The sequence below is a fragment of the Macaca mulatta genome, chromosome 8 (assembly GCF_049350105.2).
Source record: "Macaca mulatta isolate MMU2019108-1 chromosome 8, T2T-MMU8v2.0, whole genome shotgun sequence".
Taxonomy (NCBI): Eukaryota; Metazoa; Chordata; class Mammalia; order Primates; family Cercopithecidae; genus Macaca; species Macaca mulatta.
The window spans coordinates 111,495,235-111,502,945 of NC_133413.1; the positions used below are offsets into that span (position 1 = coordinate 111,495,235).

At 43.9% G+C, this 7,711-nt stretch overlaps 1 long non-coding RNA gene across 1 annotated transcript; it reads right to left on the reverse strand.

The window, feature by feature from the left end:
- Window positions 1-2,281: 2,281 nt before the first annotated feature.
- LOC114680313 (uncharacterized) lies at window positions 2,282-6,940 on the reverse strand. Its single transcript, XR_013397386.1, has 2 exons — window positions 5,425-6,940; window positions 2,282-3,015 (listed from the first exon to the last, which is right to left on the reverse strand). It is a non-coding gene; the product is annotated as an uncharacterized LOC114680313 (long non-coding RNA).
- Between the last annotated feature and the right edge of the window lie 771 nt (window positions 6,941-7,711).

Here is a 7,711-nt window from a genome sequence, read left to right on the forward strand (position 1 = left end):
CTGCCTCCCGGGTTCAAGATATTTTCCTGCCTCAGCCTCCCAAGTAGCTGAGAGTACAGGTGTGTGTCACCGCACCCAGCTAAATTTTGTATTTGAGGTAGAGACGAGGTTTCACCGTGCTGGCCAGGCTGGTCTCGAACTCCTGACCTCAAGTGATTTGCCAACCTCGGCCTCACAAAGTGCTGGGATTACAGACATGAGCCACCACACCTGGCCCTGGCTACTTTGATACTAGGAGGAATTAGCCAGGTGGCTCCCAATGCTGGTCACTGATGTTCTGATCCCTGAGAAGGGGCATTCTCTGTTGTGAACAGATGTACTGGTGCTATGATCAATGCATTATTCTCTATGGATCTGGTTAAGTCAGTAGCTCAGAACTGACCTATTCTGGGTGTCCTGACAAAGTGGAGTTCTGGGATTTACAAAGCTGAATGGGAAAAAGACCACCTCCAGGTGCTGCCACCTGAAAAGGCCCTTCCTGGGTAACTGCTGGCTTCTCCGGATGGCAGGGGCTTTCAAACTTCTGGCTGTGCAACCTCTCAAAAGAATATGAAATGTCATACAAATGCCCACTCTGCAGAGCCAGTTAAAGGGGAACTCTGCTACCTGGGGGCTGGGGTGGGAGGCCTGGAGACAGCTCCCATACATCCTGAAAGCCTCTCCCTCTGATGGGTGAGGGCTTCCTGAAGATGGACAGGCTCTGACCGCTTTTGTCCTCTCTCTGAGTCACAGGATGCAATCTTGGCCTCAGCCATCTCCCAGTTCCTCCGTGGGGGTGGTAGAGGGAGCCACCCACACAGAAACTCCTACTCAGGGACTTAATTCCCCTCAGCGACACCCCTGGGGGTGCACCCAGGTGGGGTGCCTGTATTCACTGCGGAGGTAGAAGGACTGTGAGCAGGCTTTCCTGGTTAGGCTCTGTGTTAGTCCGTGTGCATCGCTATGAAAGAGTGCCTGAGACTGGGTAATTTATAAAGAAAGGAGGCTTATTTGGCTCGTGGTTCTGCAGGCTGTGCACAAAGAATAGGCCCAGCACCTGCTTCTGGTGAGGCCTCAGGAAGTTTCCAATCACGGCAGAAGGCAAAAGGAAACCAGAGTATTACATGGAGAGACTGAAAGCAAGAGAGGCAGGAGGTACAGGCTCTTCTTAAACAACCAGATCTCGTGTGAACTCAGAGTGAGCGCTCACTCATCATCATGAGGACAGCACTAAGATATTCATAAGGGTTATGCCCCTGCAACCCTAACACCTCCCACTAGGCCCACCTCCAACGCTGGAGGGCACATTCCAGCAAGAGATTTGGAGGGGACAAACTTCCAAACCATGTCAGGCTCTTTCCTAATCATTTTTCTTTTGCATTTTAAAAGTGAAGAGGAACGAAATCTTCAGGCTAAGCCACAGTTAAATGGTCTGTGGAGGAACAGTTAAAGCAAGCATCAAAATATTAAAGACATAAAGAGCTTTCACTAATACCAGGTCATCAGTAGGTCAGGCCACTGGCTTTCCAACCTTCATAAAAAAGGGAAGGGGCGATTTCCCGTCCAGTTCTGAAGCGAGCATGGTGCAGCCTCACTGCATGGAGAATGCCGGAAAACCAGGCCTGTTAAGCTCAGAAACAGTCTGTGGCCCCAGCAAGGCCCAGGGCCTGGGACCTCAAATGCAGAAGAAATGCCTGATAGCCACAGGGCCCAGAGGGGCCCGCAGCACTGGGATACAGAGATGGCACTAATTCCCAGGGCGGTGGCGACCACCAGGGCATGCCCAGGAGCTCAGGGGTCTTGGCGGTACCAGGGAAGCTCCTTCCTTCACCCAGCAAGCAGCTGAGGCTGCGGAGACCTGGTACCTGCTCACGAACATGCATCTGACAAATACTTATCATTGAACACCTACAGTATGCTGAGCTGTCCCAAGTGCTCTAGATGGGCTGGCTGTGGTTAGAACAGAAAGCCTTGCCCTGAAGGACTGGGTGGACCTCAGAAATACCTCTTAGAAGTGTGAGAGTTCACTTTATGCTTTTCTGTGTACAAATGGGCTTGCATTGCTTTGAAAATTAGGAAAAAAGTTATTAAAGAAAGTTATTAGAAATTGTTTTTGAATAAATATCCACAAGGAAATAGAAACATGAAAAGGAAATACCAGCTAATTACACATCCGCAAGCGCAGTGGACTCTGTACTCTGATGAGGCCTCAGGAGGTGTGGTCAGAGAATCAACACCAGATGGTCCTAGAAGAATTGATTGTGAACTGTTATTGTCAAAGAAATCATAGGAGAACTGTAACTGTTGGTCAATCTGGTGATGTTTTATTCATGCACTTCATTATTCATTCAAGAAACTTTTTGTGTATTAGATTCTGAGAATATAGAGACGTGGGCAAGTTACCATCCTGTCCTCTAGGACCACACATTTCTGTTGCAGGGGCAGATACGTTAATGACTACAAACAGCAGAATGTTGTAGGTGGCATGGGAGAGTTGGGGACTGGGTGTGGAAGGGACCACAGGAGAGAGATGACCGTTTTATCTTGGCCCACAACACAGAGTCTGTTACACAGTAAGCTCTCACTCCATTACTGAACAAATAGTGTTCGGGCAAAGCTTCATGGATTTGAGAACCTGGTAATTACACATCTTTCATCTATGATGAAAGATGATAGCTTTGCTTCTTGCATCTGTTCCAATTGCCTTTGCTCTTTTCTTGGCAACATCAATAACTTTTAGATGTTGTGTGACCAATGCTGGTCTTGTTTTCATCACATCACCATGTGTCCTTGCATTCCTCACAATAGTTCTTTATTTCATTCTGCTCTCCTTCCATTGCTACCTGCTCTTTCTTCATAATTTTTCACTCCTACTTCATAAAAGCCGTGTCTTCTTATGTCCTAAGGAAGACGCAAAACAGTATTTTAGAATTCTCTTCTGGTTCACGGAGTACATCACTTTCAGAAATAGGACTTTCCTCTAGACTTCTGAATGACATTCCATTTTCTTTAATCTGCAGTACTGCAGAGCTTATCCTGCAAGAAGGGAAATCTGTTCAGATCTACTGGTTGCTAAAAGACACAGTGTGATTTTCTCTTGACTCCACTCACCATCCATTTGGACGTTTGTGGAATCTCATTCTTAGATACACAACTGGAAGATAGTGTAGTGTGCAGAGCTTGGTGCAATTTCCAATGACTACAGAGCGTGTATTCCTTTCGTGTAGTTTTGTAGGATTGAGGCAGAATCTTCTCCTACAGCTAATATCTGTCTGGTTGACATTCTGAATAAATAAAACGTGCATGCACACACACACACACACACAAACACACACACACGCAACTGGTCCCCAGAATATACTGTTCCCAGGGCTTTTCCTGGTTCTGTCATCACCCAAAACCTCACTTTTGTTGGAAATATGCTTCCCCCAGCAATTGACCTATCGCCAGCCTATGTCTGACCACCTCCACCACCATGCACATATGTACCCAACTTTCTGCACTTTTGTTTTCTTAGAATTTGTTTATTAAATGGGCATTGCAATTTCTAAATAAATGCAGAAAGAGGGGAATTGTTGGTAAGGTCAAGAGGAGAAGAATGGAGTGCTGCTTTGAAACACACAATCCGAGCAATTGAGGGATGGATTCCCAATTTTTTTGGTTGATCCAGACCCTGGGCTTCTAAGCCAGAGGTAAAAAAAAATCTAGAAAGAAATAAGATGTCTTCCTTCTTGGCATTATAGGCCTCTTCTTTTGAGATGATGGAACATGTACTGTTTCTGAGTTTGATTTTGAAGTTTGCCTTATAGAACTTAGAATCTACATTAGAGTCTACATTTCTTCCATATTTGGGCAGTGGATTTTCCAATTGTTTTAACTTCTGGTGGGGTTACGTGCTTTTACTCTTTGTGCATTCTAAATAGGTATTTTAGTAGAAAGTTGACAAAGGTTATATTAGGTACTGATAAACAGATTCAATTTAAAACCAGAATCCCTAATCTATTACATATTTATTCATCCATTGATTCAACCAACTAATATATATACATACAAATACATATATGTATATATACATACATGTATATATGTGTGTATATGTATATATACATACATGTATATATGTGTGTATATGTATATATACATACATGTATATATATGTGTGTATATGTATATATACACATATATAGATGTGTGTACATATACATATATGCATATATATGTATATAGTTTTTTGTTTTTGAAGGTCTTGCTCTGTCAGCCAGGCTAGGGTGCAGTGGCACAATCATAACTACTGTAGTCTTGAAAACTCCTGGACTCAACCTGTCCTCCTGTCTCAGCTTCCTGAGTAGCTGGGACTACAGGCATATGCCTCCACACCCAGCTAATTATTTTATTTTATTTTGTAGAGTTAGGGCCTCACTACTTTGACCAGGTGGCTCTTGAACTCCTGGCCTCAAGTGATCCTCCTGCGTTGGCCTCCTAAAGTGCCGTGATTATAGATGTGAGCCACCACTCCCAGCCTTCCAACTAATGTTTATTGAGTTCCAATTATTTGCCTGGTCCTATAGTAGTAAAAACCCCACCCTGTCTTCATGAAGCTTATTGTCTAGTGGGTGTTTCAGGCTCCAGGTAATTCCATACAATATGATAAATGCTTCCAGATTAAGTACAAGGAGTGCCTTCTCTGCCCTACACTCTGGGCTATGAACCAGACGTCATGGGAGAAAACACTTGGGACGATAGGTTGAAGGTTCTTGATAACATGTTCATAGGTTTAGCCTTTGAAGCTGTGAACCTTTAGATGGGGGAGCCCCTGAGGAATTTAGTGCAAGGAAGTGAGTGACTTGTTGAAAGCTGTGATTTAGGAAATTACTCCAGTAGCCAAGTAAGGGGTGAACTGAGATGGGAAGAGAAGGGGAAGCAGTAAGGCCAGTCAAGGAGGCTATCTCAGGAGGCCAGTGGGGATGCACTGAGAACTTGAATTAAGAAGAGTAGAAACAGAGAGGGCAAGGCATTTAAAGGATCTGGCAATCAACTGCATGTGGATGGCAAGGAGCAGGAATACTGGCGGTGACACCAAGATTCCAGGTGCCTGGGGAAATGCGGGTGCCATGCACCCAGAAGGGACAGCTCAGAGCAGACGCAGCACTGGGAAGAGATGGCGATGGTGGCTTTAGACATGTTGAGAAGGTAATCCCTACCTGTCTGCTCTTTCTTTCACTTTTTTATTCAGCTTATTAACTTTAATCTTAGGTTCTAATACTTGAGGCATTGAAAGTTTCTACAAAGAAAAATCTAAATAAACCCCCTTGAAGAAGATACGAAGACTGAATCAACACTAATTATGCTAACTCATCGCTTGATTCCATATGCTCTGGGGTCACATGTGGCTAGCTGGTGCTTTTCATCATCAATATGCCCACCCATTCCAAGCAATTAACTTACTTTGCATTCCCAAAGGGTAGGTCTCAGTTGTAATTTTCCATATGCAGGCAGTGGGCCAGATATGTAGGGGCCTCTGCCCAAACCACAAGGAGTATCAACTGTCAGGACAGAAACAGTATTCCAGAAATCTGATCATTCAGTCTTCAATATTCAAAAACTCACTTATTTGAAGAGAGAGGGCAAGCATAAACTTGGCACCGCTTTAAAGTTATTAAAATCTGGTTCGATTCTTCAGTGTGTGGATTCCCAGGAAAATTCCACTCTGATTTGCCAACCTCTTAGGTCTGTGGGTTATAGTAAAAGAGAAGCTGCAGATTAGTTCCGATTAATTTCCATCATGAGAGTCAATTCTTGCTTTTCAGGGAGAGATTAGGGAAGGAATGACATGGATAATTAAAATCCACAGATAGCACAAACACCCAATGTAACTAGCAATTTCAAATCCTCCTCCACTGAATTTTTCTTATTAGAGGTGTCAAGTAGCTAGGCTCAGCCCACCTTTGGGGGCTGGATCTAACAAAATGTGAACATATCTGCAGGCAAGCAGGTGGGAGCAAGAAGATGAACAATGAGAAGCTGGGGGTTGTTGGCCTTCTGAGATTGAAAATCAGCCAATCTTGCCCACTCTCTGATGGTGTCATTTAGAAAATCACATCAGCTCTGTTAGTTTACGTTGTGGGCTGCCAGGCAAGATTTTTAGAAAGGCCGGCTTACTTACTCTTTGTTCGTCATGGAAGAGCAGCTCACTGATCAAGAGCCCCACCCTTGTGGAGAATGGGTTTGCAGGAATTGCAGGCAGAAGGAGGTGACATGGCAGAAGCGGACCTCCAAGAGCACAGGCCTTTCTTATTTGCCTCTGACCTAAAACTCTGCCAGTTTCAGCTATTGATGTGACATGGGCCCAGCCCAGCTTGCAGCTGCTACCACTTTAGATTTTCTTAGATGCAGCCTTACGCAGGCTTCATAGGGCCTCCCATTTGCCTGGCATTCGAGGCTGCACATTATCTAACCCAAATCACACCTTTATTCTCACTACTCTCCAAACCGTACACCACCTTTGGCCAGGTTCACCCCCTGGTGGGTAACATATCTGTATTTCTCACTATCTTGTCTTTGCTCCTGTCATTCCTGAACCAAATCCCCCCACCCCTGAATTCTCCACCCACTCCTCTTGCTGGAAATGGAACCACTCTTCAAGGTCCAGCCCTTCCTTCAAACCTTCCCTGTTTCCCTCAACTTGAAGTGATCATTCCCTCCTATGACAGCACTTCAGTGGTATGTCTTTGATGACACCACATTATGCTTTCTATTATATCACGGTAGCTTATATACCTTATGACTTTAATGTTCTCTGAAATGTGGGTCATGACCCATTAGTGAGCTTTGAAATCACTTTAGTGGGTTGTGACCTGAATTTTAAAAAATGAAGTAGAATAGAGTAGAATAGAACATTTTAGAGTACATTACACATAAACATATTTCCCTCTTTGGTTTATGATCAAAAAGCTTGAAAGTCACTGCCTCAAGTAGTAGCGATTTTTTCAGCTTTTATATAACAGAAAGCCTTGATCCAACCAGCTTAAATAACAAAGAATGTATTATCTTACATAATGCAAAGTCTGGAGATAAGGCAGCTCTAAGTTTGGTTTATTAGCAATTTTTTTTTTCTTAGATCTACCTCATTTGTCCTATTAACAATTTATCAGCAGCATCGAGGACTCAGACTTTTGCCATCTCTGCCGTCTTTCTAGCTACCTCCTCTCCTGTTTGCCAAATGGCTGTAGGACTTCCTTGCATCATAACAACATCCACAGAAAAAAGAAGCTCTGTATTCTTTGGGTCTCTATTTATCAGCAAAGAAAGCTTTCCTAGAACTCTCCCTACCCCCAGATCTTCTATATTGCTCTTTGATATAAAGTGAAATCAAATGAATTACATGCCTAGTCAGGAGTGGCAAATCAAAATTAGCCTAAAGCAAAATTAGTTTAGACCAGTCTAAGAGCACTGTCCATGAGCATCTCTCTGGTTCTACTGATCAGGGAGAAGGGGTGATTGACGGATCTGGATTTGGGGTAGGCAAGCATAAGTATCTTCCAGCCACACACAAGGTGCATCTCAGGAGGGCCAGGGTCCCTTTCTCTGCAATGCTTCTCACGTAGCAAGTCTAGACAGTCACCTCCACTTCCAGTGATAAATGAAATCAATCACTTTGCCTCAAAGTATGAATATTCATGGGATGCAGGGACCAAATATCCAATTTGAGATACTAGAGGCATTCTGCAGACAT